Source organism: Triticum aestivum, chromosome 7D (assembly GCF_018294505.1).
Source record: "Triticum aestivum cultivar Chinese Spring chromosome 7D, IWGSC CS RefSeq v2.1, whole genome shotgun sequence".
In the NCBI taxonomy this organism is placed as follows: domain Eukaryota; kingdom Viridiplantae; phylum Streptophyta; class Magnoliopsida; order Poales; family Poaceae; genus Triticum; species Triticum aestivum.
Window position 1 is genome coordinate 277,462,725 of NC_057814.1, and position 12,279 is coordinate 277,475,003.

Consider the following 12,279-nt stretch of genomic DNA (forward strand, 5'->3'; position numbering starts at 1 on the left):
TGCTGCGGTGAAGTCTGCCCCCCTCGCTGACAAGGTTCTCTCAGTCCCAAGGTTTCTCGGAGGTCACCGTGCCCAGCCTTGAGCCATTCTTGTTGCCATGGTGCCCTGTAACAAAACATAATATGTATCTCGTGTTTAGCCCGTACTGTTCTTGCTTTGGTGTTTGTCGAACTGATGTTAATTATGTTAATGCATGCTATCCCTCTTGCGTTTAGCCATTGATATTCGTATAGTCAGTTTCCTTCATGTATTTTGGTTGCCCGCCAGCAGCATGCTACCATGATTGCTTTGAGGAATGGGTCCTTAGCATTCAACTGGCGAGGATACGCTACCGGTAGGTTTTTCCTTAACAGTCCTTGATGCTGCCACCCACTTTGTTGAGCAGGCTCAAAACAAAGCGAGGGCATAGACAAATACAGTAAGGTGCCATCATACGAAAGGCTTGCCATATGAAAACTTTGGTTCTCCGAGGGATAGAACTACAAAAAAAGACACATCTGTGACATTTTGGAACGAACGAAAAAAATTATGTCATGCTTATGACACTTATATGACGATAATTGTCACAAAACCCGGTATGGTCATAGATGTTGTGGGCTCCTACTTCTATGACAAAAAAATCATGGTAGAAGCGAGGGCGAGGAAAATTTCAGGGAGTTCCTGGTTACGGTGGGTGGCCGGGGCCGAGCGATGCACCGAGGGATTACGCGTTTCTGTCATACACGTACGCACGTGTGTGCGAGGTGTTGGGCTCTAACTGAACCCGAGCGAGGCGTCCACTTACTGAACCCGAGCGATTGCACTAGCTACGTTACTGAACCCGAGCGATCGATCGCTTGGCTGTAAACTGAACCCGGGCGATTCCTTCGCTACTGGTGCTAACTGAACCCAAGCGATTGATCGATGTTGCTGCTTACTGAAGCTGATCGAACCTGCTGCCTCTTGATGAACGGTGAACGTTGGGGTTGGTTGAATGAGTCGAGACGTACATGGTTGGGGTTGGATGAACAGTTCCCGGTGGGGGTTGGATGAACAGACCCCGTGGTAGCGTGTAGGTTGTTGCCGCTGGATGAACAGCCGAGCTGGTTGGGGGTGGATGAACAGGACCCCGTGGAGGGCTGGTTGAACAGTAGCTGGTGGAGGGCTAGATGAACAGTAGCCGGTGGAGGGCTGGATGAACAGTAGCCCGAAGATGAACAGTAGCTGGTGGAGGCAGGAGGAAGATGCGGTGGATGAACAGTGCAGGTGGAGACTGAAGGAAATCAATGGTGGGTGATCAGTAGCTCGTGGAGTCCCGTTTTGCGGTACGCCACACCCCTCCCGGTGAACAAGACCCCCGTTTCGACTGTAGTGCTCCAACACAAGTCCGTTTCCTCTGTTTTGAGGTACGCCACACCCCTCCCGATGAACAGGATGCCGTTTTGACCGTAGCCGGTCGAACAGAAGGCCGTTTCCTCCGTACTGTGGTACGCCAGACCCCATTTCGGCTATTCCGACTAAGCCAGTTGGCTCCCGTTGAACAGGACACATTCTGACCTAGTATTAGGGGTGGGCGTTCGGTATAAATCGAAAGTTTGGTTTCTACCATTTGGTGTTTTTTAAATTCGGTTAGGAAACTTATAAACCGAATATGGTAGCTTAAAACAGCTAACCGAAAATTTGGTTAACCGACCAATTCGATTCGTCTTTGGTTTATACCATAATGACCACATCAACTAAATTGCGATGAAACTGCAGGAGCGGCAGCCTTCTATATAGCCCAAAATCCCACCCTCAACTCCTCAGCTGGGCAAGGCGGGACTAATGTAACGACACATTCCCTCGCCGGCTGTTGCATGCTCGTACACACACGCACAGACTTAACAAAAAAAGCTCATGTGGAGCTGGGCCTTCCATAATTTTGCATGCGCTGGATTAGGGCCCACGTCCTATCACACGCGCAGGCTGTAGTGCGCTAGTTTCTTCGCGCTAGCGACACGGGCGCTCCTCCCGGGAATGGTTCTGGCTGACTTTGCACTGCTTTATACGGTAGCTCACGTCTATTCGGTTTTTCTTCGGTTAACCAGGATAAAAACCGAACTGAACAAATAATGTTCAGTTAGTGAACATGAAAACCGAATTTTTTTGTGGCAGTATAAAAAACCAAAAATTAGGTTTATCCGGTTTCGGCATCGGTTCGGTCTTCGGTTCGTCGGTTTTTATGCCCACCCCTACCTAGTATGTTGCCTCCCGATGAACAGGACGCTGTTTCTCCATTTCGACCCAGCCGGTTGGCTGCCCGATGAACAGGACGCCGTTGCTGCCGTCTGTTGCCTCTCCATGTACACGAGCCCTGGCCGTACGTATGTGCGAGTAGGCGTTCTAGACCCCGCCCGTATGTACGTACGTGGATGTATTTTTTGGCATGTGGTTGTACATGCATGTACATGGTTTAGAAGGGACTGCCTTAACTGCTACGTGGGGGGCTCAACTACTACACGTGATGCGGCTTGCTCGGCCACGGTTCATCATTGCAGAGAGACCGATCAACCAGTATGTACGTACACGTTCGCGACAAGAATGACAATGCTACGTACGCTTCGACCAGGCGGGTCCCGGCAGTCAGGGAGGATAAGCAGGCACTTCCTTGCGTGCGAAGTTATTGATGGTGGGTCTGAGATGTCAGGGGGAGGATTGATTTTTTTCACGCCTAATATGGAGGCACTTCATTGCGTCCGAAGATATAGCTGGTGGGTCCCAGCTGTCAGGGGGGAAACGTTTTTTTTTGCAAAATACAGCTAAGCTAAAATACAGAGGCCCTTCCGATAGGTCCCCGCTATCAGGTGGAGGAATCATTATTTTGTGCGTAATAAGGAGGCACTTCCTTGCTCCGGCCATGGACCCAGCTGTCAGCCTCTCCACATACAGTTCTCTTCCGATGTAAGTCATTCCTCGACGACATTGACCACGCCGTGCTGAGAGCACCAAGGCGGTGGACGACAACGAGGCCTAGGAAGGGAATGAGCCGGAGCCGGGGAAGACTCGGCAGTTGTTTCCCACGCGAAGGGGAGTACGAGGGTTTACTGGTTGGGCTGCAGTGTGAGGCTGCCGTCGCCGAAGAATAACAGGAGGTTTGGGTGAGTACAGGGATGGCCAGGCCAGCGATGGGAGTAGGGTGGGGCAGTGAGGCATGTGCGGCATGGCCACGGGAGGCAGGAGCAGGCGACATGACCGGCACTAGTTTAGGCGGCTGGAGCAAGAAAACCATAGGTTGAAGAAGCACTACGACCGTTGGGTGGACATCGTACGGTCACTGGAGCTAGAAGCGTTCATATTGACTAAGTTGACAAAGCCCTCCGTCCTTGTTAACTTAGTAGGCCCACAAGTCAGCCTCCAACTATGGTGGGTCCTAGCTAGCATGGGGAGTATTCATTTTTTGTGTTTAATAAGGAGGCACTTCCTTGCGTGTGAAGATATAGCTGGTGGGTCCCAGCTGTTAGCGGGATGAACGTTTTTTCGCGAAATACAGAGGCCCTTCCGGTGGGTCCCTGCTGTCAGGTGGAGGAATCATTATTTTGCATGTAATAAGGAGGCACTTCCTTGCGTGCAGCCATGTAATAAGGAATCATTATTTTGCATGTAATAACGAGGGTTTACTGGTTTGTCTGCCGTCGCCGGAGAATAATAGTATGTGTGGGTGAGTAGAGGGATGGCCAGGCCAGCGATGGGAGTAGGGTGGGGCGATGAGGACTGCACGGCAGCACAGCTGGCCACGGGAGGAGGAAGCAGGCAGTCCCGCCAGTGCTGGTTTGAGCAGCTGGAGCAGGAAGAGCAGAGATTGAAGAAGCATGACGGCCGTTGGATGGACATCCAATAGTAACTGCTCTCATGTGGTGACTAAGTTGACAAAGCCTTGCCAGCGCGTCAACTTTTTTTTAGAAAAGCGAACGCGTCAACCTAGTAGGCCCACAAGTCAGCCTCAAATATGTGGAAAACAACATACAACCCATCTGCCATTATTGCTAATAAATGTATAGCCCATTGGCTAATTCTTAAGGATTTTTTAAGCTCATATTCTTTTTGGTACCATTACAACCCATATTCTGGCCACGGTTAAAAATTCAACCAAAATTTCATATTCGGTGCGGTCCGAACTATTTTTAATCCCGAAATATCGAATCACGTTCAAACTAATTTAAAAATAATAATTTTATATCAATTTAAAATCCAACATGATTTTCCCCGCAAAAAAACAATTAAATTTGAAATTTTGAAATCTTAAAAAGATATTTGAAACTAATTGCCGGTGTCGGTGTCAAAACCGGCGGATCTCGGGTAGGGGGGCCCGAACTGTGCGTCTAAGGCGGATGGTAACAGGAGGCGGGGGACACAATGTTTACCCAGGTTCGGGCCCTCTCGATGGAGGTAATACCCTAGTTCCTGCTTGATTGATCTTGATGATATGAGTATTACAAGAGTTGATCTACCGCGAGATCGTAGAGGCTAAACCCTAGAAGCTAGCCTATGATTATGATTGTTGTTGTCCTAAGAACTAAACCCTCTGGTTTATATAGAAACCGGAGGGGGTTAGGGTTACACAGAGTCGGTTACAAGGGAGGATATCTACATATCCGAATTGCCAAGCTTGCCTTCCACGCAAAGGAGAGTCCCATCCAGACACGGGACGAAGTCTTCAATCTTGTATCTTCATAGTCCAACAGTCTGGCCAAAGTATATAGTCCGGCTGTCCGAGGACCCCCTAATCCAGGACTCCCTCAGTAGCCCCCGAACCAGGCTTCAATGACGATGAGTCCGGTGCGCAGATTGTCTTCGGCATTGCAAGGCGGGTTCTTCTCCAAATTCTGAGTACCTGTCGAGTAGTGTTCGGCTTCCCATGAATGTTGCACTCCTTGGCTTCTGCGCCTAATAATGGCTATCCTCCACGTGTTGAGCGAATGCGAGAAGTCGGGGCATTTTTACACTTGCCACCCTAACCATGTGAGTAAATCGTCTATTTAAAGAGACAGGGATTCTCAGATCCAGATCACACCATCCTCCCACAGCGAGTATCCATCGGAGAGCACCCGGAAAAATCAATCCCATCATGGCCGGCCATCGCAGCTCCTCCTCTCGCTCCCGTAGCCCTAAGCCAAGCAATTGGAAGAAGTGTTCTGTCCCCCACAGCCAATTAGTAGAGTTACAGACCCAGGGGTTTCTCCCTCCTGCCTATATGGTCCCCATCCGAGCCGGATTAGCCACTTACAAAGGCAGGGAGCAAGCAGAGAGCTTTCCCAACCCATCCATGGGGGAGCGGGTATGCCTTGTCCCTTACTTATTGAGGGGACTCGGGTTTCCAATCCATCCGTTCCCCCGCGGGCTCCTGGAGTTCTACGGCCTCTAGCTGCATAATTTTACTCCCGCCTCCATTTTACACATCGCTGGCTACGTTGCCCTTTGCGAGCTGTTTTTGGGCTGCGAAGCTCATTTCGAGCTATGGAGGAGGCTATTCTGCCTCGTACCTCGTACACAGGAGGGGTCAATATATCACGTCGGCGGAGCCGAGATATGGCGCATCGCCGGGACCGGATACCTGTCCGGTACTCCGAAGAAGACGTCCGAAGACTGGCCTTCATAGTATTTTAATATGGAGGACGTCCCCCTTCCGGACCCTATTCGGATGGGCCTTCCTGAGTTCAATAACGCCTCTTTGAAGAAACGCCGCAGCTGGCGCCCTCGGAGCCCCCAGGAGGAAGATAACAGAGAAGTCCTTTACCTGATGGGCCGGATAAAAACGCAGGCCAAATCAGGATTGACAATAATCGAGGTTATGTCAATATGTATAATGCGGGGGGTGTAGCCACTTCAATATCGGGGACAACCCATGTGGCACTTCAATGGAGAAGACGATGCCACCCGCTGGGGTCGTAAAGGTCCGGATTCCATCGCGGCTCTAGCGAAAATACTGTCTGATTTATATAAAGGAGAGGAAGAGGAGTTCATCCGCGTTAAGCCACGGGATGGATTCTCCATGTACAACCCCCCCAAACTGGGTGAGCTGCTACTTTTTACTCCAGACCTTCCCGCATTCTTCATCATAAGTATTTACCTTGCTATTTCATAGCAGGAACTGCGAAAAGCTATGAGAGAGGTCCACAGCCCGTCTCCACAACCAGAGGACCCTGACCGGGCCCTCGACCCCGGACTCGGAGATGATCCGGACACATTTGTGGAGCTCGTCGACAGAATGTTCTATCAATTAAGCTGCAACGGTGCCTTGGTGGCCATCTTAGTCGATTATCCTGGACTGCTCTCTGCATCGCATGTAAGTAAAACCGGAGTCCCAACTTCCGAGAAGGATCCCTTTTTTCGCACTTCACCTACTGCACACATATGATGTCTTACAGGGAAGGCCCTTGGGACGCCATGCCGAACCCGCAGTGACTCACCAACAAGGGGCACCGAAAACGAGTAGGCTTGAAAGGAAGGCGGTCAAGACTGAGACGTCGTCGCTGAGGTATGAAAAAGAACCCCGCTCTATTGTTGTCGTCTTTCAAAACATAATAACGTCCATGGTTCCTGGCAGGAAAAACGCTCGGCGGACCACATCCGGAGAGCCTGCCGGTCACGCCTCCACCAGCCGGGCTCCAGAGCCAGACTTAGAGGCAGACGCTAACGTGGGGCCAACACCGGATGTTCCTCCTACAGAGGATGCGGATAGGCTGTTCACTACGAATTCTGAAGTGGAGAGTGCCATGAATAACAGGCGTCGCCGGGCCGTACTCCGCGACGCTTGCTTCTCTCAAGAGGCGTTCGATGCCTTCAACTTAGGAGACGCGTACATCCGAGCTGCTCAAAATGGTCTTGCCAGAGCCACGGACCAGTATGTAAAGGATATATGGGTAAGAAAATCTAATAATTACGTATATCAGTAGCCCCTGAGACTTGAAACAGTTGGCAGGATTATTGTTTTCATAGGTTCTTACGGAGAAGAATACCCAATTGTCTCAAGAGCTGGAGGAGTCCAAAGCCCAGCTACAGCCGCAGTTGCCGCAATGAAGGAGTCCGAGAAGGCCCCATCTGGTAACACTTGTTTCTACCGAAAATAATGACATGTACCAGTTAGTATTCGGCAGGCCTGCAAATCTAACAATAGATTCTGCAGGTGATCCGGGAGTGAATCTGAAGGTCATACAGGGGGATGAGCAACATGTTCAACGATAGCTAAAGGTTGGCGAGCGCATGCTTACGTAGGTCAGGCGGGAGAAAAACGATCTCCAAGATGCCAATACCCGGCTGGGCGTTGAACTGAAAGATGTTCCGGCCCAGCTTGCTGACTCTGTAGAGGAGAATAAGAGGCTTCGACGCGGCATTTTTAGTAAGTGCTTGAACGAACTTTTATAGAGTTCGGCGAAGAAACCGGCTAACAGAGTTATATCTGTAGGTATGCTGACGGGTCGTCCCGCAGAGGAGATGCCCAGGTATGCGGGTGATCTTCTGCCAGAGCTTTCACAACTGCACGAACAAGTTCGGTAGGTGATGCAGGGCGTTGCCCAGGCCTTGTGGACATCCGCCTCCCTACAAGGAGGCATGGGGGGGGGCTCGTGGAGATGCTCAAGGGAGCGTGGCGGCGCTTCCGATTATGGAAGATATCTGCCTGCTGAGAAGGTGCAAGGGAAGCCTGGGCCATGGTGAAGACTCGATATACCAAGGCTGACCCGAAACATATGGCCGAAGTCGGACCTATGGGGTCTGACGGGAAAGAGATCCCTGTCAGTTTGGTGTATGACCAGGTGAAATTAGCCGCAAAGTATTCCCAACAAGATTGTAGGCTAGACAGCATGTTGGATGGTATAGAAGAAGAATCTAGTCACTCTAAATGACTGTGTACTTCAAGTGACATATATTGTCCCTAGCCGGATTGTAAATCATTTGTCATGGCGGACCTTTTCGCTTCGACCCCCGGACCCGACAGTCCGGAGTGTATCCGAATACCCGCTCAGTTATGTAAAAACCAGGGTACGCGTGGAAACCAGGCGTAGGGATCATAAGTGCTTGAACAGACAAGTACCCAACTAGCTATGTTATATTACATGGCTAGTAAGAAACATCTTCCAGGAAGAATAGTTCCGTTAAGGGTTCCTTTCCCTGGGTACGCATGCATTAATGTGCATGCCCGAACTGCGAAAAGAGACGCAGGATATAAACATCTGGGGGCTTATATTGAAATAAGTAAAAGTCATCTTTTGTTCACCGACCAAATATTCCCTTAAGAACACTAGCTTTCGGCTTCACCCAGTCTGAGGTACACATCCAGCTGACCCGGCAGTAACAATCGCAGAGGTGCTCCCCTTATGCCCTAGCCGAATTAATGGGAACGTAGGGTATAAACACAAGAGCCAGGCAGCCCAGCTTGGCCAAAACTTAAGTCATATCGATGCATATAATGGCGAAGAAAAGGTACATGTGGAGAAGTAACACATGTGCGGGGGGCATAGAGCCCAGAAAATAGTTATATTAAGCTTCTGTATAAGAAGCCCCCAGGTATAATGAGCATGCCTAGGACGTCAAGATTGTGTAGTCAAGACACATTTTAACCTTTTAAGGCCGTGAAGAAAAAAGGGAAGAAAGAAAGAAAGAAAAGACAGGTAACAGATATATATATATATATAGAAAATTGACGGAGGTAAGGAGACGAACACAGAGTCCGGCACCAGGCGTAGAACCTTCGGAGTCTGGCTGCGTTCCATGGGTTTGGCTCGAGTCGATTGTCCGATGCATCCCGCAGACGGTACGCTCCACCTGTCAGAACTTTGTCAATAACGAAGGGACCTTCCCATTCGGGCTTGAGCTTGTTCTTCTTCTCCGGTAGGCGTAGAACGAGTTCGTCAACGTTATAAGTTTTGGCCCGTACTTCTCTGCTTTGATACCGTCGAGCCTGTTGCTGATAGAATGTGGAGCGGGCTTTTGCCACGTCACGCTCCTCCTCCAGGGCGTCCAAACTGTCCTGCCGATCAAGCTCGACTTCTTTCTCTTCATACATACGCACTCGAGGTGAGTCATGAATGATGTCGCAGGGCAGTACCGCCTCGGCGCCGTACACCATAAAAAACGGTGTGTATCCGGTAGTGCATTCGGCGTGGTCCACAGTCCCCATAGTACAGAGTCGAGCTCCTCGCCCCAGTGCGTATCTGATTCCTTCAAGGATCGCACTAACCTGGGTTTAATGCCGCTCATGATAAGACCATTTGCTCGCTCGACTTGACCGTTAGTTTGCGGGTGATAGACAGAGGCATAATCGAGCTTAGTGCCCATGTTGCTGCACCAAGTTTTTACCTTGTTGGTTGTAAAGTTCGAGCCATTATCGGTGATGATGCTGTGGGGGACGCCGTAACGGTGTACAACCTTGGATATGAAGTCTATCACTGGTCCGGACTCGGCCGTTTTAACTGGTTTGGCTTCTATCCATTTGGTGAATTTATCCACCATGACCAATAGGTATTTTTGCTTATGGCTTCCCCCTTTAAGGGGTCCGACCATATCAAGCCCCCAGACCGCAAAGGGCCAAGTAATGGGGATTGTTTGGAGAGCGGTAGGTGGCATATGGCTTTGGTTTGCAAAAAGCTGGCAACCGACGCAACGTTGAACGAGGTCCTGTGCGTCTGCTCGGGCCATCGGCCAGCAAAAACCTGTATGGAAGGCCTTGCTTACAAGGGCCCGAGCTGCGGCGTGGTGGCCGCCAAGTCCAGCGTGAATTTCTGCCAAAAGTTGTCGTCCTTCCTCTTCGGAGATGCACCTTTGAAGTACTCCAGCAGCGCTTTTCTTATAAAGCTCTCCCTCGTGGACCTTGTAAGCTTTAGACCGCCGCACAATGCAACGTGCCTCGTTTGGGTCCTCAAGGAGTTCTTGCCTAGTTAGGTAATCCAAGAAGGGTTCTGTCCACGGGGCGATGACAGCCATAATCACGTGGGCCGAAGGTGTTACTTCGGTGGCAGAGCCTCTGATTACGTCGGAGTGTTCAGGATCTGCCGTTGTGGCCGGATCCGGACTGTTGTTGCCGGTCTCCCCTTCCCACACCACGGATGGCTTAAACAGCCTTTCCAAGAAGATATTAGGTGGGACAGGGTCGCGCTTAGCGCCGATGCGGGCGAGGATATTCGCCGCTTGATTGTTTTCTTGGACCACATGGCGGAATTCGAGCCCCTCGAACCAAGCTGACATTTTGAGGACGGCGTTGCGGTAAGCCGCCATTTTTGGGTCCTTGGCGTCAAAGTCTCCAAATATTTGAGATATTGCAAGGTTCGAATCCCCACGCACCTCTAGGCGTTGAATGCCCATGGAGACTGCCATCCGGAGACCATGCAACAGGGCCTCATACTCTGCTGCATTGTTGGAGTCTGTGTATAATATTTGGAGTACGTATTGGACTGTATCTCCGGTGGGGGATGTCAGGACGATGCCTGCCCCTAGCCCAGCCATCATCTTAGAGCCGTCAAAGTGCATGATCCAATTAGAGTACGCGCCGTACTCTTTAGGGAGTTCGGCTTCCGTCCATTCGGCGACGAAATTAGCCAGTACTTGCGACTTAATGGCTCGCCGTGGTTTATATGTTATGTCGAACGGGAGGAGCTCGATAGCCCATTTAGCTATCCGGCCCGTGGCATCGCGGTTATTTATTATGTCGTTGAGTGGTACTTCGGAGGCCACCATAATTGAACACTCTTGAAAGTAGTGTCGTAGTTTCCGGGATGCCATGAAGACCGCGTATGCTATCTTTTGATAATGTGGGTACCGTGATTTGCATGGAGTGAGGACGGTGGATACGTAGTATACCAGCTTTTGAAGTGGGAAATTATGTTCGTCCGTCTCTCGTTCGACGATGAGCACTGCGCTTACAACTTGGTGTGTTGCCGCTATATATAGCAGCATTGGTTCGCCGACGTTTGGCACGGCCAAGATTGGGTTGGTGGCCAAGACGGCTTTTATTTCTTCCAATCCAGCCATGGCCGCATCCGTCCACTCGAAGTGTTCGTTGCGTCGAAGAAGGCGATAAAGAGGTAGTGCCTTTTCTCCTATTCGGGAGATAAAGCGGCTTAAGGCAGCCACGCATCCAGTTAATTTCTGGATTTGCTTGAGGTCTGTTGGGATAGCCAACTGTGACAAAGCTCGGATTTTAGCCGGATTTGCTTCAAATCCTCTATTAGAGACGATGAAGCCCAAGAGCTTTCCGGCGGGCACGCCCAAAACGCATTTTTCTGGATTGAGCTTGATGTCATATGTTCGGAAATTGTCGAACGTGAGCCTCAAGTCATCTATTAAGGATTCGACGTGTCTGGTTTTAATGACCACATCGTCTATGTATGCCTCCACTGTTTTGCCGATTTGTGTTTCCAGGCATGTCTGAATCATGCGTTGATACGTTGCACCAGCGTTTTTGAGCCCGAAAGGCATGGTGTTAAAACAGAAGGGGCCGTATGGCGTTATGAATGTCGTTGCGGCTTGATCGGACTCCGCCATCTTAATTTGATGGTATCCGGAATATGCGTCGAGGAAACACAATGAGTCATGACCTGCGGTAGCGTCGATAATTTGGTTGATGCGGGGGATGGGGAAGGGATCCTTGGGGCAAGCCTTGTTAAGGTCCTTGAAATTGACACATAGGCGCCAGGATTTGTCCTTCTTTGGTACCATCACCAGGTTTGCTAGCCAGTCCGGATGTTTTATTTCTCTAATGAATCCGGCCTCGAGTAACTTGGCTAGCTCTTCTCCCATGGCTTGTCGCCTAGGCTCAGAGAAACGCGGAAGATTCTGTTTGACCGGCTTGAACCCCTTTAGAATGTTAAGGCTATGCTCGGCCAGCCTGCGTGGGATTCCTGGCATGTCTGAAGGATGCCAGGCGAAGATGTCCCAACTCTCGCGCAAGAACTCCCGCAGTGCGGCGTCTGTTGTGGGGTTCAGCTGTGCCCCGATGGATGCTGTTTTTGTTGGGTCCGTTGGGTGGACCTGGAATTTGACTATTTCGTCCGCTGGTTTAAAAGAGGTGGACTTGGGTCTTTTGTCGAGTATCACATCGTCCCTGTCCACTGTGGAGCACAGCGCAGTTAGTTCTTCGGCCGCAAGGTCTTCGGATAACGCCTCGAGGGCTAGTGCGGCGGTTTTATTTTTGGCGCGGAGTGCTATGTCCGGATCACTAGCTAGAGTGATGATTCCATTGGGCCCGGGCATTTTGAGCTTCATGTACCTGTAATGGGGTATAGCTTGGAAGATCGTGAATGCCTCCCACCCTAAAAGGGAGTGGTATCC